General features: G+C 41.2%; 1 protein-coding gene across 2 annotated transcripts in view; it reads right to left on the bottom strand.

The window, feature by feature from the left end:
• The window catches only part of LOC128697405 (LAMP family protein lmp-1-like), a 344,488-nt gene that overhangs the window by 33,150 nt on the left and 287,935 nt on the right, over window positions 1-23,403 (bottom strand). The window lies entirely within an intron of this gene.

A 23,403-nucleotide genomic window follows, 5' to 3' on the forward strand; every position in this document is an offset into this window, starting at 1 on the left:
GAATGGGTATAATTGTAAACTGTTGCATTAGCAAAACTAAAGCAAAGTGCTGTAAAGCAGGAACCTCTGTAGTAAGAATTCATCACGTTGCTTTGTTGGGTCGAGTCATGACAGTCTTTGCAAATCAAACTAATCTATTTCTTAGTGATTAATATTTTAAATTGTGGAATACAATACCACTTACCTGATGAGCTAAAGCCTACAGAGATGATAATCTTTAATGAGTAAGAGAAGGAATAAAGCTTAGTTTTATTATGGGGGAACCAAGAAACTACAATAATTTTAATTATAATCAAAAAGAAGCGCTAAGCCACAAGGGCTATACAGTGCTGCAGGGTAGGAAAGGAAGCGAGGGTATTGGGCAGCAGAAGGGGGGGGGAGGGGCGATCAGTAGGTTACAGAAAACGGCGGGGCAGGGGATAGTGCAGGGTAGAGGGTAGCAAATCGAGGTAGAAAGGGCTGAAGGTTTCAGAGTTTGTGAAGTCTGTCAGTTGTCAAAAAGTCAATGAGAGTGTCCGGATGAAAGGTGGGTCCATCAGAGAGAAGGGAAGGTAAAGAGCAGCGGAGCGAAGACCGAGGTAAATTCTGCGTGCTAGTTGATAAAGTGGGCAATCTAACAATGTGGTTGACCAATAATGGAACTTGACAATTCTCAGAGGAGCAGGGCGCCTCTCCATGAGATCCACGAGTAAGAAGAGTATGGCTAATGCAGAGATGGGAGAGAGTAGTCTCCCAACCTCCGCACTGGTGACAAGACGGCCAGTAACCTATACTCGGTTTAATAGATTGAAGTTTGTTACCGAGTAGGGTAGACCAACGTTGATGCCAATGGGTGTGAAGGTGGGAAGCTATTGCAGCAAAATAGTCCGTAAACGGAACACCTCATGAAACTGGTAGGTCATGTACTGCTGACAACGCAGCAGTGTCTGCCTCTTCATTGCCCTGTACATCAACATGACCAGGGACGCAACAAAAAACAATATCTTTATGCTTGGTAGAGATGCGGTGTAGCCAAAGTTGGATACAGAGAACTAAGGGGTGAGGTGTGGTGTATCAAATTTCTGTATAGCCTGTAAAGCACTAAGGGAGTCAGACAACCACAAATGGTGACAGGCATAGATGCAATACGGATTAGTGCTGCAAGAATGGCATACAATTCAGCAGTAAAGATACTAGCCGAAGATAGTAAATGCCCTCGTACGACGCTGTCCGGAAACACTGCTGCGAATCCTACGCCGTCAGAAGACTTAAGAGCCATCTGTGTACACTGCAATGGCATGAGAACGAGTGGAAGTGGTCAAGAAAAAGAGCGGAAAGCTAACAGACAGTTGGGCTTTCGAGCAAGGGAGAGAGAAAAAAAAACAGACTCGAACAGCTGGAACTTCCCAGGGGGGTAGGGAAAAGCGAGATGTTACATGAACAGAGGTGGTAACTGAAGAGAAGACAAGAGCGAATGTAGGCGAAGGGAGAAGGGACGGAGCAAACGGGCAATGAACAAATAATGTCTAATATCGGTGACCATTCTATAAATGGAAGGATTGCGGAGAACATGAGGGCGTACATAGTAGCGAAGGCAATGGGCATCATGGCGATTGGATAAGGATGGAACGTTAGCTTCTGCATAGAGGCTCAACAGGGAAAGAGCAAAAAGCACCAAGGCATAAACACAATCCTTGGTGATGAATGGGATTAACCCTTTGAGGGTCGACAGGCCCTCTCCGAAACTCATTCTCAGGGTCGGCCAAATTAAAAAAAAAAAAAAAATAATTTTCTCTTATGAAAAGAGAACCTTTTCCCGATCATAAGGACACCAAAAGTGAAATTTCATGGAAAACTTAGGGAATTACGCTCTCGCGAAGTTAGCGGTCTCGGGGATGCTTACGCATTGGCGATTTTGCCCACTTTGAGCCCCATTTTCGGCCAATTCCACTACTAGTCGACAAAAAACATGAATATTTCGCTAGAACTCCATTTTTTCTATCGAATGGATGCAACAAACCACCCATTTATGAAACTCAACTATCCAGTACAGTGGTCAGAATTTAGCAATTTTGCCAATTTCATACAAATTTCAAAAGATGCCAATTTCCAAATTGGGTCCAGAATAAACAAGACATTCCTGGCACTAAAATGACATTTCCTCTGGTCATTAGTCACGTCTCAAGGCTCCTCTTATATTCTTTTGCTTTCAACTTTGAATTTTTATTCCCACAAAAAATACAGTGGACCCCCGCATAACGATGGCATCACACAGCGATTTTTCCGCATAACGATTACTTTTATCGCAAAATTTTTGCCGCGCATACCGATTAAAAACCCGCTTACCGATTTTCGTCCGAGACGCGTCCAATGTGCCCTCAGCCAGCCTCACATGTGCCGCCCCGTCCCATTGTTTACCAGCCAGCCTCCGCGGTAACATCCAAGCATACACTCGGAATATTTCGTATTATTACAGTATTTTCGGTGCTGTTTCTGGAAAATAAGTGACCATGGGCCCCAAGAAAGCTTCTAGTGCCAACCCTACACCTCAAAGGGTAAGAATTACTATAGAGATGAAGAAAGAGATAATTGATAAGTATGAAAGTGGAGTGCGTATAGCCGACCTAGTCAAGATGTACAAGAAACCCCAATCAACCATCGCTACTATTGTGGGCACCAGAAAGACAATCAAGGAAGCTGTTCTTGCCAAAGGTTCAACTGTGTTTTCGAAACAAAGATCGCAAGTGATGGAAGATGTTGAGAGACTTATTGGTGTGGATAAATGAAAAACAGATAGCAGGAGATAGCATCTCTCAAGCGATCATATGTGAAAAGGCTAGGAAGTTGCATGAGGATTTAATTAAAAAAATGCCTGCAACTAGTGATGATGTGAGTGAATTTAAGGCCAGCAAAGGTTGGTTTGAGAGATTTAAGAAGCGTAGTGGCATCCATAGTGTGATAAGGCATGGTGAGGCTGCCAGTTCGGACCACAAAGCGGCTGAAAAATATGTGCAGGAATTCAAGGAGTACATAGAAACTGAAGGACTGAAACCTGAACAAGTGTTTAATTGTGATGAAACAGGCCTGTTCTGGAAGAAAATGCCAAGCAGGACCTACATTACTCAGGAGGAAAAGGCACTCCCAGGACATAAGCCTATGAAAGACAGGCTTACTTTGTTGATGTGTGCCAATGCTACTGGTGATTGCAAAGTGAAGCCTTTATTAGTGTATCACTCTGAAACTCCCAGAGCGTTCAGGCAAAAGAATGTCAAGGATAATTTGTGTGTGCTGTGGAGGGCAAACAGTAAGGCATGGGTCACTAGGGAATTTTTCTATAACTGGTTACACCATGCATTTGCCCCCAATGTGAAAAATTACCTAACTGAAAAGAAATTAGAACTTAAGTGCCTCCTGGTGTTAGACAATGCCCCTGGTCATCCTACAGACGTGGCAGAGCGACTTTATGGGGACATGAGCTTCATTAAGGTGAAGTTTTTGCCTCCTAATACCACTCCTCTCCTGCAGCCCATGGACCAGCAGGTTATTTCCAACTTCAAGAAACTGTACAGAAAACCTTATAGGTAAGGCTTGGGAGGGAGTGACTAAGAAGACCTTGAACTCTGCTTGGAAGAAACAGTGGCCAGAATGTGTAGACAAAAGGGATTTTGAAGGGTTTGAGGCTAACCCTGAGAATCCTGTGCCAGTTGAGGAATCCATTGTGGCATTGGGAAAGTCCTTGGGGTTGGAGGTTAGTGGGGAGGATGTGGAAGAGTTGGTGGAGGAGGACAATGAAGAACTAACCACTGATGAGCTGATAGATCAACTTCAAGAGCAAGAGGCCAGACCTGAGGAAACTGGTTCAGAGGAGGGGAGAGAGAAATTGAAGTTGCCTACTACAAAGATAAAGGAAATCTGTGCTAAGTGGCTTGAAGTGCAAACCTTCATGGATGAAAATCACCCTCACACAGCTATTGCAAGCCGTGCTGGTGATTATTACACTGACAATGTTGTGAAACACTTTAGGCAAGTCATAAAGGAACGAGAGGTACAGGCCACTATGGACAGATATCTTGTGCGAAAGAAGTCCAGTGACTCTGAAGCTGGCCCTAGTGGCATTAAAAGAAGAAGGGAAGTAACCCCAGAAAAGGACTTACTACCTCAAGTCCTAATGGAAGGGGATTCCCCTTCTAAACACTAACACACTCTCTCCCCTCCTCCCATCCCATCAATCATCACCAGATCTTCAATAAAAGTAAGTGTCATTTAATTGTGCATGCCTTTTTCAGTTTGTGTGTATTAAAATTAACATTTCATGTGGTAAAAAAAAATTTTTTTCATACTTTTGGGCGTCTTGCACGGATTAATTTTATTTCCATTATTTCTTATGGGGAAAATTCATTCGCATAACGATTATTTCGCATAACGATGAGCCCTCTTGCACGGATTAAAATCTTTAACCGGGGGTCCACTGTACAAGATTTACCATTATGCAGACTACTGCATTAGTGTAAAAAATGGTATAAATATTATTGGCGCACTTGTGAAAGAATATTAGACTCGCCAGTTGACGTGTATTGGACCATTGGCACGATTTGTTTACTTTTGAAATTTGGTAAAAATTGAACATTTCTGCTACTTTGAGCTCAATTTCAAGGTATCTTTCATTGTAAAACCAGTCAAAATCATCTCAATTTCTGTAATATGTCTTCCATTCTATAAAATGAGACCAAGAAAACTAGAATACAACAATAAATACCATAAGAAAATACAGTGCAAAGTCACTGTTTTATCCAAAAAAACATTTTTTTTTTCTCATTATTCAGTGTGTGCTGCAGGATTTTTTTTAAGACTGTGCAAACTGACCACAGACCCATTCTTTCACATGAAGGCCTACCAGCTTTCTCCCACTAGATTTGAGGGCGCTAGAATTTAGGCGTGCTAGTACGTCAAAAACCCTGGGTCGTAAGCCGTACTGGTATGTCCGAAACCCTCAAAGGGTTAAGGCTAGAGTAGCAGGAGAGGCCGTTGAATAGATCTGGTCACAATAATCAAGTTTTGATAAAATGAGGGCGGAATGTAGGCGAAGGAGTTAGACGATCAGCTCCCTATGAAAGATGAGCAAGTGTTTTAAGAAGGTTCAGCTGGCTGTGACAAGTTGCCTTCAGAGAGGTAATGCGAGGTTTCCAGGATAACCTACGGTCAAAGAGGAGGCCTAGAAACCTGACTAACGTTCAGGGATACGGGAGTCAGAGGTACAAAGGATGATCAGATGACAGAGCGTCTAGTGAAAGTAATTTGGGGAGTTTTGGTACTGGAAAATTTAAACTCGTGTGTGGTGGCCCAATTGGAAACACGGTCGACCGCATGTTTGAGAGAAACTAACGAGGCGACAGTCATCGCCTGCACATGCAATAGCGAAGTCATCAACAGTGATGACCAAATATTGGATGGAAGACTAGAGGCCAAATCATTTATAGTAAGGAGAAAAAGTGTTGTGCTCAGAACACATCCCTGGGGAACACCTTCAGCTTGGATAAAGTCCGGGGAGAGCACATTATTAACCCGAACACGGAAATGTCTGTCAGTTAAAAAGTTCTTGAGGAAGGATGGTAGATTGCTTCGAAGGCCTAAGGAGTGGGCTTGGGCCAAAATAATATACCTCCAAGTTGTGTCATATGCCTTCAAGGTCAAAAAATATGGCAATAACCGAGTGGTTATTCGCAAAGGCATTACGAACATGTGTATCCAAGCATCGTAAGGGGTCTATGGCAGAACGGCCCTTACAAAAGCCATATTGATGAGTGGAGAGACTGTCGAGTCTCTAAATACCACACTAAACATCTATTTACCAGGCGTTCCATCACTTTGCAAACTGCACTGGTAAGAGCAATGGGACGATAGTGGGAGGCTTCATGTCCCATAGTACCCGGTTTGCGGAAAGGGAGAAAAATGGCAGATTTCCACAGCTGTGGAAGAACTCCCTGTGACCAAGTAAGATTGAAAAGGCATAGTAGGACTAAGGGCTGACTGATGTAAATGTTGTAGCATACGAATATGAATGCCGTCGGGCCCAGCTGCCGATGATCGGCAAGCTGAGAGCGTTTCCTCCAGTTCCTGAAGTGTAAAAGGCACATTATACTGTTCTTCTCCGAGAGAAGAAAAGTCAAAGGGTGTTAACTCTCTGGCAGACTTTGAGGAAAGAAATGAGGGGCATAGATGGAGCCCCTGAGAAATACGGACCAGATGATTGCCAATTTCATTGGCAACATCTAGTGGGTTTGCTATATCAACACCGGCAACCCGCAGAACAGGAGCCGGGTCAGGAGAATATTTACCACTCGGTTTTCGTACTTTTTCCAGACTGCACTCAGAGGAAGAAGAGGCAATGGTGGAGACAATCTCGCCAGCAAGTGTATTTAGCGTCACGGATGACACGGCGAGTGATCGCACGCTTCTGCTTAAAATCAAGAAGTCTCTCCGTGGTTCTACTGTACCAGTACCTGCCCCATGCAGCGAGTTTCAAACGTACTGCACAAGCACAAGCAGGAGACCACGAAGGCACGCATTTCTGGGAATGCCTGCCCGAAGTTTGGGGTATAGAATAAGAAACTGCGGTTAAAATAGAGGACGAGAAGAGGTGTAAAAGCTCATCAATGGAGGACGAAGAAGGAACTTCATTAAAAACAGTTGTGAGTAAAGGTTCCAATTTGCTTGATCAAATTGCCAGAGTGGGTTACGAAGAGGTGGCGAATACGAAGGGGAAGTAAGAATGATTGGGAAATGATCACGGTCATGTAAATCCGGGAGAACAGACCAGGTGAAGTCTAATGCAACGGAGGAAGAGCAGACAGATCGATGCAAGAGAGTACGAGTCAGAGGATCAAAGTGGGTGCGAGTACCTGTATTTAAAACATGGAAGGGGTGGGTAGCAAGAAAAGCCTCTAACTGAATGCCACGGGAATCACAGTGAGACCCCCCTCCCCCAGAGGAAATGATGGGCATTAAAATCGCCAAGTAACAAAAGTGGTGGCGGTAATGACGAAACAAGAAAGGCAATATCTGGGAGAGATAATGCCCGAGAAGGAGAGAGATACAAAAAACAGTGTATACCACCTATGCAAGTGGATGTGGGCTGCTGTGTAATGCAGCGAAGTACGAACAAATAGCTGATGGTATGGAATATCAGTGCGTAGAAGGGCACTTTCATTAAAGGTCCCATTAGGAAAAGGATCTGAAGAATACAATAAGTTATAGCCCGAGATAGGATATATAACGGCATAGTGTAATTTTGGTTCCTGTAAGCAAACATCAACCGGGGAAAACTGGGAGAGCAACATCTGAAGCTCACCCCGATTACCCGAGGCCGCGAATATTCCCCTGTAAATAGGCCATGATTGGCAACTACAGATACATGAAATCCGCAGGTAAGGGTACCTATGGACTAGAAGGGTTAGAAAAGTCCACGTGCGGTGGCAAAGGAAAACGTTCAAGTAGCGAAGGAACAGTGCGTTGTGAAGAAAGGAGTTGCACAGATGGAGAAGAGGAAAGAAGGAACAGAGGGTGGATCAGTGTCCATTGATGGTTTGGTCTCTGCAATATATTCTGAGATTGCTTCAAGTGTTTCGGAGTTCAGAGACGCCATGTGGGAGACAATATTGGAGATGGAAGGAGTAGTAGTTTGAGTAAAGATCAGAGCTGTAATGGACTGTACCAAGGTGGGGGGGGGGGGGAAAGGGTGGAGGGAACTGGAGAAGTGTGGGAGGGGACAGAAGAGGCAGAAACCCGGGAGGTGCCAGAAGAGGAAGAAACCTGGGAGGGGACCTGGGAGGGGACCGGGGAGGAAGGCACAGTACGAGGAGGATGAACCTCCACATTTGTAACAGAGCCAGTGAAAGGGGAAGACCTAGGTACCGAGACCAGGAAGGGAAAATGTGGAGGTGGATGAAGGGAAGGAGGGGTTAAAGGAGATTTGTTGGACCTCTGAGAAGTAGAGGGACGATTGGGAGGAGGCGTCGTACGAGGTCTTGTCGATACCGGGGTTTGCGAGGGAGAACACAAAGTAAGGACAGACTGAGGTGTTGAAGTAGGGACGTCTGAGCCCAGGACAGCAAAAGAATTAGATACAGGAGCGATTATGGGACTGGCAACCGCAGAGGCTGCAGAAGATGGGACCCCAGAAGTGGGGGAGGGGGAGTTCTGAAACACGAGAATAAAAAACACGGGGTAGTCTCCCTTGGAGGCGGAGATGAGAAACTGCCATAGAATAAGGGAGACCTGCCTCTGATGCAACGAATTTCCCGCTCATTTAAGTAGACCTGGCAACGGCGAGAGTACGAAGGGCAAGCCTCATGACAATTAAGGCAAGAGGGAGGTCGACTGCAAGATGTATTAGAATGGTCATCGGCACCACAGACTGGGAATTCTGCTATAGATTTGCAATATTTTGCTGGGTGGCTAAATCACCAGCAATTCCTACACTGCTGCGGTGTAGGGATCACCTTCCGAACTTTTAACCGATGTCCTGCTACATAAACAGAGGATGGGAGTTCACGGCTGTCAAAAGTTAAAAGAGCCACATTGCGAGGGTATCGTCTTCGCCTGCGGGCGGGAAGAACATAAGTGTCTACCTTGAGAACTGGGAGATCTTTGAGTTCTAGCTGTTCGAGAATGTCATTCCCACACGTCTGGAAATTGTTGGACCGTCACTATGGTATGGGGGCAGAATAACAGTACCACTACAAGAACCGAGGGAATGACGTTTTTCGATAGTGATAGGAATAGTATCGATATGTGAAAGAAAGATCATGAGCTTGGGTAGAATTCTGGATTGTGATGATGCACGTACCACTCTTAAGAGCATGAAAGGAAATATCTCTACCAACGTGGCGTAGGAGCGCTTTGCCAATATACTATGGTCAGAAAGATAGGCAGTAGAAGTCTGTCGTAAAGTAAAGAATTTAGTCCAATGTGTGGTCCGAAACTGTGTGGAGAGGGAGTGCACGACGTGTTGGCCTTTTCAGAGTAGAATGGGAAGGTAACGAAGTAACAGTCTGGAGATTGTCGTTGGCGTTTAGAAGTGGGACCAGTCGGTCCGACGTGAGGGGGCTGGCGATTCGAAAATAGTTGCACCATAGAGGGAGAGGCCGGAAGCATAGTCAAAGGAGAGCGGAGGTCAGACAAATCGAAGGAGTCAGTGGAAGCCCCGGTACCTGAAGTGGGTGAGGAAACGGCACCAGCAAGAGGTACAGGGGCCTTGGGAGCGTCCAAGAGTGGCCAAAAGACGGGGCGAGGTCAGAACAGGGTGCAGTAACAATAAGTGGCCCAGGGGTAGCGGGATCATGGATTTGGGACTCCATGGTTAGGTTACTTTTTGTTTTTAAGAAAAAAAAAAGAAGAAATAAAAAAACGGGGGACCAGGGAGGGATAGTTCCTAGGAGGAATGAAAGGGCCAGAAATCTCCCTCTGCGCCCAAGAGGACCTCGGCACCGTAAGTAGCGCAGATGCAGCATGGAACCCGTGCCATACCCTACCCTTCATGCCAGTAAACCAGCAATCCGGGATAGCACCCTCACATCTGCCGAGCTACCTCGGTGGACAAAAGAGGGCGGCCGGATATCCGCCACAAAGCATACCTTCGGCCACCACCCCCGGAATCCGAAAGGTGGCTTCCAGAGATACACCCGTCGCCCGAAAGACACCCAAAGCCACCCTCCAGGATACCGGAGAGGGATCGGGACATCCCCAGGCCATCCAGATTCCACAGCAAATTATGCCACCGCCAAGAACCTCAACGGAATGGGATGGACTCCAGTACTCCTCCCCCTACCTATGAACTAGGGTGCCTGTGGGAAAAATCCCAAAGGCCAAAAAGAGGAAGGGCAAAAGGGAGGGGTGGGGGAGGAGTAGGAGGAAAGGAAAAAGGCGAGGATGGGATAGGGATGGGGGGTAATTAGGTTCGGTCTGAGGAAGGAGTGACAGGTCTAATTCCTCAGACCAAGAGCCTCTTCACTGCACCAAGGACCCCCCCCCCCTTGAAGAGGAATAAAAATTTTAAACATCTATAACTAGCAGATACAAACATACTCTAGTCCTGCAACCTAGCAGCAATATAATGCAAAATGTTGACAACCATACAATTAAGTTTCAGGACGAAGCTATGGTAGGCCACTAGCAACCAAAAATTAAAAAACTCACACACAGCTGTTGTGTATATGCTGACAATGTCAGGAAATCAGTGAGAAGTTCTCTGCCAGTTTAGACTACAAGACCATAAATGGGTGGATGTTCAAATATTGAATATCATAATAGTCACAGATGCAAATGGGAGTCCTGATGAATGCCAGGTCAGACTTTTTTTAAAGACGGGGAAGGAAAAAAAAAAGGGGGGGGGGGTACTAGGAAATTGTTAACATGAATCTAGAGAATGCAGGAAAGTACAGTGGACCCCCGGTTAACAAACTTTTTTCATTCCAGTAGTATGTTCAGGTGCCAGTACTGACCGAATTTTTTCCCATAAGGAATATTGTGAAGTAGATTAGTCCATTTCAGACCCCTAAACATACACGTACAAACGCACTTACATAAATACACTTACATAATTGGTCGCATTTGGAGGTGATCGTTATGCAGGGGTCCACTGTACTTCAACCACTTTAAATTTCAAGTTATATGACAAATTATCCAAGCTAGGCCATGAGCATAGCTCTGCTTCTGTAGCTACAAATAGGTAAATAGTTTTATTTGGACAGCTTGAGCAGCAGCTTATTTTAAAATTAATGGTATCCATCATTATCACACCAGTCTATATATCTATGTCTAAGTGATTAATCATGTTTATTTAGACACTAAGGCCCTAGCCAGACATTAGGGCACTACTGTCTGGATGGAATGCAAGGTTGAGTCAGTCCAAAATGAGCCAAGTTAAGATTCTAGCTATCATATACTAATAATGTTTGGAGTCCATACAAAAATGGACTCAATGAAGGTTCAGACTAACATTCCAGGCAACAGATGTGGGGTAAAAATAGGATTCAGCCCCCTCCCCACAAGAGTGGAGACATGATTTCCTCTTAATATAGCAAGATCAGTGACGAGTCACTTACTACACACCTTTAAGCATCAAACCATGATTTAAAACTACCCAAGAAAGGGTTATAATACAGTACACTTTAATGCAAAGCCAGCCATGTAGCTTTAGTTAACTAGAAAACCTGAAGGGTATGACTGAATACAAAGTCAACTACAAAAAGAAAATGCAAGATCATGTGCACCCTCATGCTCATCAGGATATAGGTGCACCAGGTACATCTCAAACTAACACTTCCACAGCCAGTGCAAGATTGCTCTTTACATTTCACTAAAGTATTCAGGACAATCAGCTCAAAAAACCTTAACCATGTAGAAAAAAAAAAAAGATAACCAACTAGTGAAAATTAGTTGCACAAATTAGAAATGGGAATAAAATTGTACACAATTTTTACAACATGCCAGAATATCCCATAATGAATCTAAATATAGTAGAAAATTCGTAAGGTAATCGAACAATCATTCAACCGACATTTACCTATCCATTTTGCATGTGAAGGGAAAGGTCACTAAATTACTGTAATGCAAGCTCCATTTAATAACTTGCTAAATAGTTTCCAGGTTTGAATTTTCAAACAGCTTTCCATAAGTCACACTAATTTCAGTAAATTTAAGAGTATGAGAAGTGCTGCCAGGTTAATGACCTACATTAAAGCAAATCTTTAAAACAAATTTTATTATTAAATTGTTATAATTATCTTTCACCCTTTGCCTGAGGTATAAAATTGTTACAATAGAGAATGCATTATGAACATATGAAAAGCCAGAGGCCTGCTAGACCCAAATTATAGTATAATAAGGAATTAGGGATTAGTGTCACTGTCCAAACTAACATGCATGGACCTTGTCTGAAAAATTCCTGAAACCGTCTTTCATCCAACACTATCCATTCTAGTTATATTATTCCTTCAACTCTTACCTAGAACTCTAGGAAAATGTTAATAAAAGACTGTACATAAATGGTGACCTAGCTATATGCATAATGCATCACTAATTAGAATTTAGTGAATTACCAAACACCCACAATATAAATTAATTTTCTTTTAGTATTAATAATAATTTATAGTTTTAAGGCTGCCCAAATTGTCTTGCATAACAAGGAGCTTTCTATAAAATAGTTTATACTACACTATACCACATCAATTACCCTAATTGTATGATGTACTGTACTCCACTTCAAAGAAATAAAGATCGTAACGCCCAGGTGCTCTGCTTGGCAACAAGCAACACTCAAGACATTCTCAGTATGCCCCACCATGTCCAGGGTTCAACTCTGTTCTTTGTAAAGTCAAGCATACCAAGGTAAAAAGAACAAGCTGCTCACACCTAACAATACTGCTGTACAAACAGCAAATCAATCTTTAAAACAGATGGGTTTTACAATTAATGAGAATAGTTCGTTTGTGTAAAGATTGAACAATTCTAAGATAAGTTTTATAAACGTTCAGAGGAAAAATTACAAGAAATACATCCTCAAACTAAACCATTAGTGGAGTACTGAACTTTCTACTAGTATTAATGTAAATTAGGTTATGTGAAAATTCTGCATTAATTTTTTTTTTTACACAAGGTGGCTTAAGAGTACAATAGGGTGTTAGCAAATAAACAAGAAGTTTAAGAAAACTTTCTTAGTATATACAGTGGACCCTCTGGTAATGGCGGCATTGCTAACGCCAAGATTGGATAGCATCAAGTTTTGGCATCAAAGTACTATTGGCTCAACTAACATCCAAAAACTGCTAAGGACATTTGTCCCGAACGTGTCCTCACAGCCTGAGCCCATGTAAAGCCAGTGTGCCATTGTTTACAAGCCAGGGAAGAAGATTCCTCACATACATGAGATACATTTTTTATTGTTTTTAGTGCTTGTAACTGCTAAATAAGCCACCATGGGCCCAAAGAAAGCTAGTGCCAGCCCTGTGGTAAAGGAAAGAAGCACAATAGAATAAGAAAAAAACTTAGCCAAGTACCAAAGTGGAGGAGGAAGAGGGGTGAACGAGTCTTCTGCAGCGATTCAGCGATTCTACGATATGTACAATATTAAAACAGCAAGTATCTATAAAGGATAGTGCTAGCCAGCGATGAAGTGTAGAATTAACAGTAACAAGTTAACCCTTTCAGGGTCCAAGGCCAAAATCTGAAGTGGTGCCCCAGTGTCCAAGAATTTTAAAAAAAAAAAAAAAAAGAAAATTTTTCTTATGAAATGGTAGAGAATCTTTTTGTGAATGTAATAAAACAAAAAGTATGAAATTTAATGGAAAATTGACGAAATTATGCTCTCGTGAATTTTGGCGTGTCAGCGATATTTACGAATCGGAGATGTTGCCGACTGACTCCCATGTTAGGCCAATTACATTATTCCAGTCGACCAAATTCTTAGCTATTTCACTAGTATTACTTCTATTTATCGATTGAGCACAAGAAATTGCCAAGTCAACTGTTTCAACTACAAAATAAAGTGACCGGAAATTGGTAATTTGGCCAATTTAACACAGTTCAAAATATTCCAATTTCAAAATAGGGTCCAGAATAAACAATGTAGGTATTCCTGGCACTAAACTAACATTTCCTCTGTTCATTAGTTATGTTTTGAGGCTTTACAAATAAATTCCATTGATTTTTTATTCACATAATGAATTTTTATTCACATCAAAAAATAGAAGATTTACTGTTATGCAATATTGTAATAATTGTATAAATATCACCACATTTGTGAATGTACATTAGACCCACCAGCTGGCATATATTAGACGTGTGAGGTCGTTTGTTTACTCGAACATCAGCAAAAATTTAACATTTCCACCACTGAGCTCAGTTTCAAGCCATTTCCAGTGCTAAAACCAATCAAAATTATCTCTATTTCTGTAATATGTCTTCCATTCTATCAAATGAGACCAAGAAATCACAAATACAATAAAAAACATACGAAAAAACACTGCAAAGTCGCTGTTTTAATCGAAAATCACGCTCAGTTTTTTTTCTCTCATTATACACAGTGTGCTGCAGGATTTGTTTTATGTGGTGCACACATACCACAGATGTATTCTCTCATATCTAGGCCCAAATTTACCACTCGCAGTTTATCAGAGTGAGCTGAGCTCATGACGTAGATCTACGGTTTGGACCCTGAACGTAAAGCCGTAGATCTACGGGACGGACCCTGAAAGGGTTAAGCGAGAAGTGACAAAAACACAAAAGTAACTCCCATGTTGTTGGATGTGCATCGGGCCAATGAACATAACTCCGACCTATCTTCCACCACCCTAAACCTTTGCCAGCATCTCCTCCATCCAACTTATTAAACATCTCCAAGGTAAGTGTAAATATAAGTGTAAGTATAAGAGTAAACACAAGTAAATATAAAATGATCCCAACGAAAATACACAAGTCATCGACTTTTTGGGGTTATCCTAGGTACTTTACACATATGCTGCTATATATGATAATTATGTAACTATTTGTGTATACCTGAATAAACTTATTTATAAATTACATACATCGTTTAAGTGTGATAGTGTTGGTGGGTTCTGCTGGTGCCTCCACCACTATGTATGGCTTCTCTCAGTGAACCCTATAAACCAAAACACTTCCATTACTTGACTCCTCTCATACATTGACATTTTATTCATTCTAGAGTATATATCATGTTCCTGTTGTGTTGAGTGAGCTTTGTTGCAGCCCCCAGTATTTTTTTTTTTTTAAAGCTCAGCTAATTTTTATCTAACATGCCATGCATATGCAAATTTACACAATACACGTGTCTACTTGACCCTTAAACGGTCCAAACATACGTATGTTCACTTGCGCAGCACCCTGAATATTGGAGAAAAATAGTTTTATAAAGAAAAAAAAAAAAGTACTAAGTGGTCCCAGATAATTTTAATATGGTGCACACCGAGTGTTTAGACCCATTCTATGCTGACCAAGCACCTCAGGGCAATCATGCCAAATTTGGAGGCAGGAAAATTAAAACATACATTTGGGGCGCTACACGTAGGAACGTAGATATACGTTTGGACCATTTAGGGGTTAAGTAGGCATACAGTGCTCATCAATGTGCCCCTCCCCCAAACCATGACCACAAATACATTATCCCTCGTGCTTTAGGCATCCCTCAACTGTCTAGGAAGTGATTAAACATTCTTCGGGGGTTCTGGGGATTGGGTTGATATAGTTCCCCCTACTACCTAACAGTTCACATTCTCAATGAAGTTTAAGCCTGGGAAATTTACCTGGGTAGTCAATGAAGGATGTCTCTGTCAAGAAATCCAACTAGTGAACAGATTTCAGGGTGGCAAGGTGAATGGTCTTTAATAAAAATCTTTAAAACACTGCACAAGTGTTGAGCAAATTGTAGCCTTGGGTAATCCAGATGCACATCAAAGCTGCCAGACCTGCATAACAAATTCCTAAGAGGGTAGGCTATTACTTTCAAAGTATGCCAGGTGCCTCCACCCAACAAGCTTTAATAACAAGCACAGTATATTTTAGGCAGAGAATTCCGAGTTTGGAGATTAGGTGGGGGTAAGTTATGAAGAGGGACGAGGAGAATTGGACCGAGGATGGAAGGAAAAAAATGGGACAGATCTGAACCGTAATGTCTGCACACTTCTGGCAACACTTACAGGATTAGTCAAGTGTGCTGTTGTCACTTGGGGTTCTGGAGAATGAGCTTATCTCATCCAATACAAGTTTGGTTGGAAGTTTGGGGCAGCTCTGAGGATAAACAAGAGTAAGAAACCAGGTATCATCCCTGAACCAGGATGGCACCGCTAGAAATGGTATAGCTATTAGACCACCAGACCACCAATCACAAAACCAACCAGTCAATAACAGCAGTGGGCAACCAGAAATGCCAGGAATCTCATCTCTTTGGATGTCATTCCATGTTCTGCAGGCAACCTCGTAATACTCAAGAAGCCATACAAAGTAGTCCTCTAAAGAGCCATCTTGTAAAAAAGATCGTATCCCAATTCCTGTTAGGGTGGAGTGAACCATCACAGAACCAGTAGACTACAAGAGACTAGGGCTGACAGTCTTCCTTCTGCTTTTAAACTATGATGAAAATCACTAATGAAGCCAATGGCAGGGAACCCCCCCCCCCCATCCTTTCAGTACTTCTACAAACTGTCATATGGTGAAATTCTTTTGGGCATCTTTTAAAATGCCATCATATCAACTGAAATCCCTGGCAGCATACAATGCTGATCATGTGATTTTTTGTGTGTGGTATTTCACTAGTAAACTTTTTTTTTTCAAAGTTTTTTTTTTTTTTTTTTTTTTGCATTTAAATCAAAATTGTAATTACACTAACCTTCGCAAAGAAATAAAATTTATAATTTTTTTTATTGTAAGCCACCATGATTTCACAGCTAAACTGATTATATAATAAAAAACTGCTAAACCACAAGGGCTTTGTTTAACTGAGGTTCTTACTATGGAGGCAATTTAAGTGGTTCACTATTAAAGAATTAAGTTGTAAATTACTCAATGGTACCAGTTTTTTTGCAGTAGGCTTACCATTTTAAATTTGGCAGATCCTAGTTATTTTCATTAGAGCAACCAAGCATTTTTAATTTTAATGTAAAATAGTTTAAAAATTTCTTTTCCTGAAATTTGACCACAATTTACCAAACCAGTGCTTGCTTATACATTAAGCTAAAATCCTTATTTCATTGCCAAGACTTAATTTTAAGTTCAATTTCCATTTGTAAATACTGTAGATAGTGTCACCCACTGCTACATAGTTCTTTGTTTAGAGCTTGTAAGGTATTTTAGCTGGCAAGATTTTAGCCTTGCCAAGCATCTTTCATTCTCTAGCAGTTTATGTCCATTCTGTAATATGGAGTTTCTAGGGTTTACAAGGCACAAACCATTGTTATTCAGCACCTAATGATGCCAGTAACTTAGCATCTTACCAATACCAATTTAAAGTAATGCAATTTTCATTTGTATACATGTACTTCCAACCAAACTTGTATTGGATGAGATGAGCTCATTCACTTTTATATATTGTCAACTTTCTGGAATCAGGGAAATAATCATTTAAATAAGTTTTACTATTAAAATAACCACAACTGGCAAATAGGTTAATACACTTTTGATAATAGGAGATTTTGGATTTCCAAAGCCAAAAAACTGGCACTAGCCACTAACTGCTGCCAGAGTGATGTGGCCCAGCAACAACAAAAGTGTCTAGTGGCTCACAGTCGGTTTGGCCCTTTGTTCCCTAATGTACAAAGGTTAGGACATGCTGCATAAATTGAAGTTCCACTACTTCAGGAAGAAAATTAAACTTTAAAATGGGTGTATAACAACCATCAAACACCACTTGAAACCTATACAGTAGGGACCCGGTTCACAGCGTTCCGCTAATATGGCAATTTGAAATCACGACCAAAATTTGCTATATGACAAGCAGTCTTTCAAGTATGGCATGCCCCACCTGGTTTGTTTACATTCTCCATGAGCACATCTATTATATCTGGAAATTTTCCAAAATTTAAAGTTTTAAAGTTATTGCATATTTTATATGTACATACTCTGATAATTCTACTTTTGTGTACCTGTACCTAAATATATACTTGCACTGTGCTGGCATGCAGGTACACATTAAAATCACTACTCTTGAAGACACCATAATAATCTCTTGGGTGTATTAAATGTTGTATATATCCATTAATTCATCCGATTTTTAAAAATTATGATAAACATGCTATGTAACAAACATGCATACACTCACAGTATAAAATTGTGAAATACAAGAGATTTGTTTACCAAGCATTTTGTAGGAGTGAAGAATTAAGTTCTCTAGCCAAACACCAGTAACTTAACTAGAAGTTTATTCCTTTCGTATGCCCTCACTATAGCTATTCACAACCATTGTGGGTTTACCGCTTCATGATTATCATAATTTGTAATAAATTTGTAATAATTTTAAATGTAATAATTTGTCTGAGCATCATTCCTTCTAAAAATTACAAGAGAATGGAAGTGTTAGCCTTTATTTATTCTACTGTATCACTGTGGAGACTACTTTTACACAATTTAAGGCATTTGTATGAATGTTTGTAATAAAGTTGGTAGAATTACTGACAATATGTAAAGTAAAAGGACACAAGTGCAACTAATGTGACATTTTATTGTGGCAACGTTTCACTCTCCAGGAGCTTTATTAAACCATTACAAACAATACATGGACACAGAGGGTATATAAAGGCTCAGAGTGAGGTGCAATACTAGTGAGGTACCATTTCAATTAGTAGTAGTAGTAGTAGTTGGCTAGGACGGCACTGATGGGACACCCCATCCCCATGCCGTAGGTTTGTTTGTAGAGCTTGTTATTGAAAGAAACAGTTGAAATTAACACGGTTCAATCAAGTCAAAATCTCCGGGAGGTAGAACTGATAATTTCAACCGTTTTTCTTTCAATAACAAGCTCTACAAACAAACCTACGGCATGGGAATGGGGTACCCCATCAGTGCCGTCCTAGCCAACTTATACATGGAACACCTAGAGTCCGAACACTTCGCCAACATCATCCCTTCAAGCGTCACTTGGTTACATTACGTGGACGATGTCCTCGTAATAACTCCCAAACGTTTTGATGTACGGGATCTTCAGGCAAGGCTCAACGCAGTTGAACCGGCGATCCAGTTTACACTATTAGAGTCCAATGACAAGCTACCTTTCCTCGAAGTCCTCATTCACAAAGTAGACAACAACCTAAGATTAAGTTTATCGGAAACCCACCAATAAAAATGATCTCACACTTCTATTCCAGTCAAGATACCAAGACCAAAAGAGGCATCATCAGGTTTTTCCTAAGAGCGTACCGAATTTGTAGTCCTGAGTTTCTTGACGAGGAATGTACATACATTCACCAAACATTCACCGAGTTACATTTTCCTTCTTTTTTCATCAAAGACTGCAAGAAAAGAGCTCTTCAGATCATTAATTCTCCACACATCAACACCACTCCCAACAAAGTTATAATTCTTCCCAACAGCCAGGTTGCACTGAACATCTCAAAAAGTACATGTACTTTCACAAGCTAACACCAGAGTCGCCATCGCTTCTAGCACTTCAATAAAGGATCTAACCAGGACAAAATCCAAGCACCACGAACCAGTCAATGCAGGAGTTTACACTATACCCTGTGGAGGCTGTGACAAGATTTATGTAGGTGAAACAGCAAGAAACCTCGACACCCGTCTCAATGAACACATTTACGCATGTAGGAACGATAACTTGAACAACGCCTGTGTACAACACCGAAATTCCACCAATCATCTCGTGAAATTCAGAGACGCCCAATTAGTGATCAAAGAAACTAATTTCCGCAGACGCAAGTGCCTCGAATCAGTACTGATCGCCGTTTCGAATACAATCAAACAAAAAAACGGCAGCTGCACCATCTCCGAAGTCTTGACAAGAATCCTCCTGAAAACAGTAAACCCTGCCATCACAGTCTCTCCTGTTATACTACACAAAGCACATTACAGAGTGAACACTGAAACAAGCTGCCTCTTTCCAGTCTATTTGTCCAACCTATTTTTATGTTACCCAAGTAATAGCTTTTATATCCTTTTACTCGTGTATGAATTAATTGCTCTACCATATTGTATTACTTTTGTCACTACTACTACCACTAGTGAACATCGAAATGGTACCTCACTAGTATTGCACCTCACTGAGCCTTTATATACCCTCTGTGTCCATGTATTGTTTGTAATGGCTTGATAAAGCTCCTGGAGAGCGAAACGTTGCCACAATAAAATATCACATTAGTTGCACTTGTGTCCTTTTACTTTGTATGAATGTTTATGAACCATAACCAGGCACTTCATCCGTTTATGTAGTGGGTGGAGTGGCCAGGCGGACTACCCTACCTCCCATATATTACTTTCTACAAATACTTTTCACCTTTCACTCTACATTAAGAACAAAGACTACAAATATGTTAAGGCAAGTAATGAGTGCACTGTATATACATTTTATCACTAGGGCACTTTAAGCATAATAGTATATTATGTATGGGTGGGATGACCAGGAGGGCTACAACACCTGACTTCTTACAGTAAATACTCGCCTTTTGCCCTACATTAAGACTACAAATATTTTGAGGTGAATAACGAGTGTATGGGGTGTGTATTTTACAGTTTTTTTTTAATGCCTAGTTCTATTGCTACTTAATATATGTTAAGTGTAAACTTGGTATATGCATTTATAAGTGGAAAAAAAATTTTGCTTTCTGGCAGTAGCCTGGAACCTAACCTGCTGTATAAGTGGGGCCCTACTGTACAAAGTCAGGCCACTTAAATCTTTCATAATTTAATCCCCAATCTTTTGTATCAGACTTTAATCCTAACCATCCAGATATAAGGTTTGAAGACTAACAACCAAGATGATCAGTTTAAGAATTGAGACACTTATGCAACACATGGGAATCTTTATTGAAGAAACGTTTCACCACACTGTGGCTTCATCAGTCCCATTTCTACTTTGTATTGGACTGATGAAGCCACTGTGGCAAAATTTTCAATAAAGATTCCCATGTGTTGCACAAGCGTCTCAATTCTTCAACTTGTCGGTTTTCTAAACCATTCATCACATGATCAGTTTAAGTTTATCAAGTTCATGTAAAAGTACACTTGTCAATGACTGGGGGTTCTTCTAATTTTATTTTTATCGGGAGGGGGGGGGGGGAGTAACAAAGTACGAGGGGGAAAGACTACATAGCACCTGGGGAATGAGAAATGAGAGGCATTCAGATTTGCCTTAAGTAATGGATAGGTCAAGCTCCTTGGTCCTAGCCCCTCCTAGACTTCTGTATAGTATAATTTGGGAAATTTGTCCAGCTGCCTAATACCTGCCTAAGGCAACAGGGCATAAAACAATGTACATACTTTTTGGGAAATTATGGCAACAGTAATTAGATTAAGGCACTATCACTAAGGCAAGCACATTACTGCTTTAAACTGAGTTAGTAGAAAATGAGAATGAGCAGTAGGCTGACCTGCCTAGCAAGAGAATTAACATAGCATTTTCCCGACAAATATTGCCTTTTTGCAAGTTTAAAATTACACAACCTACCAAAGTTTCAGAATTTTCCTCTACACATCAGAATTACCAGAAAGGAAAATTCTTTGATTAGTGACTAACATGGGAGAACTGGCATTTACCTTAACCAAATACTGTACAGAGAACCCTCCAACAATATAGGGATGAAGTGTCAATTAGAGCAGACTGTCCATGTGGAAAGAGACATGGACAGTTCAGGACATGCGTTTTTCCACATCTTGTTGGTATGACCATACAATTTCTCCAGACTGTCCACGGTTGATCGAGAAGATTTTCCAGGACTAAGTAGCTACTTTGGATTCAGCAATTAAATAGACAAATTTATCCAGCAGACTATAAAACTACTAACAATTCAGAGTTAATAGACTATCGATTGCTTCCTTGTGTTGTTCAGCCACGCATTTCTTCCATTAAATCAAGGCCCATCAGGGACAGTGCCACAGAAGGGGGAAGAGTTATGGGCTGAAATCCCTCCCCCACTCCAGAAAAAAAAAAAATTAATGCCGTCTTCAAAACAAGTAAGTCTCCCAGCCCCTATTCAACCAGATGGTTCACCCCCCCCCCCTCCCAGGTCTCCCCAAGTATAGAAATTCTGGAACCACCCCCTTGAGGCCCATTAAATACAAGTTTCACTGCAATATTACAACTTATGCTTTTACTCGTCTGCAACAAAGTAAACTTGTGGTTACACTGGTCAAAAGTGTTAAGTAGCATTAGTATTAGTAAATTACTTCCATAGGTTAATTTGTCTTCCATGTGGAAAATTTTATGCAAATTATTCTATTAACCTTCAAAATAGTATTAATGTCTTCCAGTCGTAGCCGTGGCCCTGCATTCCTTGTGTATTTTAAAGAAGGTTATATTTAGTCCAATAAGCCAAAAAAAAACTTATTGAGCTTGCAGTTCCACTGGTAATGACCTTAGTTCAGTGAACGATTGCGGAGCAATCACCAGACAAGCAGAAACGTCTGACGTTTCCTTACACCTGGTGACCCCAAGTGTTAGCCTAATGGGAGGAGTTGTATCTTGGGAAGACAAAAGATCAATAGGAAGTCAAATATAAACCCCATCAGAGTTTGCTTAGTTACCCGGGGTTACTATTAGTAATGTTTAACTAGGGCAACTAACTAGTTCTTATGTCAAGTAAGTGGTAAACTAAACCAACCGTTTCTTTAAAGGTGGCATTGATACAAGGCTTTCAGAGTAGCTTTAGCATGAAAACTAAAAAATTTGTAGAATTGGACATGCCCAGAAAGAATCAGTAGGCCTACTTTAGTGCTCTATGTAAAGGAAAACAATTAGGTTTGGTGGTCATTTTATCAAGTGTTAAGCCTAGCTATATTACATTTCACCCATACACCAGTGGAGTAAACCAATAGGGGTCGAAGTACCTGGGAGAAGGTAGATTTACTACCGGGTCAGCAGTAAAAAATAAGAACCCACAACCTCGTAACTCTTCCAGGATATAACTTGGGTCCTTCGGTTTTGCGACTGTACTAAACCTGAGCTGAGCAAATCCTTTAGTAGCAATTTTTTGTGCCCTTAAGGGATTACATATAACTTATTTTTGTTGCGCAAGTGCCAATTACCGTTAGAACAACATTAACAGGTATACAACATCCGTAGAGTTTCATCAATGCTATTTCAGCAACACCTGTACTTTAAGTACAGATATTCAGCAACTTATTGCTCTCTAGAAGTGTCGTCCTACTTGCCTCATTTCAGCTAATCCAACCCACGTTATTCAAATTCCATGAGCTTCTAGAACTGTGACGCAGTGGATGACGTATGTTTATGGTAACAGCATTAAACCTAATGGATTATACTGCGCCTGCAGGAACGGCAGGTAATCATGGTCGAGCCAAGGCAGATTAGCTCCATTTCCTTGGATTAAGAGCCCCATCGCCGGCGCCAAGGAACCTTCGAGTATATAGCTCAGTTTTTCCAGCAGTTACCATGGTTTAACAAGTTTAATATCACGAAATACCGTAACACTGCAATGAAGGGGGTAGTGGTTATTTAAAGTAATGGGTGGGGGGCGTACACGTCGAGCATCACATGACCACTGCACCGCACCACCTCCATTATACATGGAGAATTCAACATTTTAGTGTCATCCAGTGCATGGGGAGACAATTACTGTTTATCTTAGGAATGGAAGGATATAACCAGGTTACCTAGTTAATGGAGTTTAAAACCTATCTACTACACCATGGTCGTTAAGTCCCCCCCCCCCCATTTTCACCAGCCAACAA

This window comes from Cherax quadricarinatus, chromosome 44, assembly GCF_038502225.1.
Source record: "Cherax quadricarinatus isolate ZL_2023a chromosome 44, ASM3850222v1, whole genome shotgun sequence".
In the NCBI taxonomy this organism is placed as follows: Eukaryota; Metazoa; Arthropoda; class Malacostraca; order Decapoda; family Parastacidae; genus Cherax; species Cherax quadricarinatus.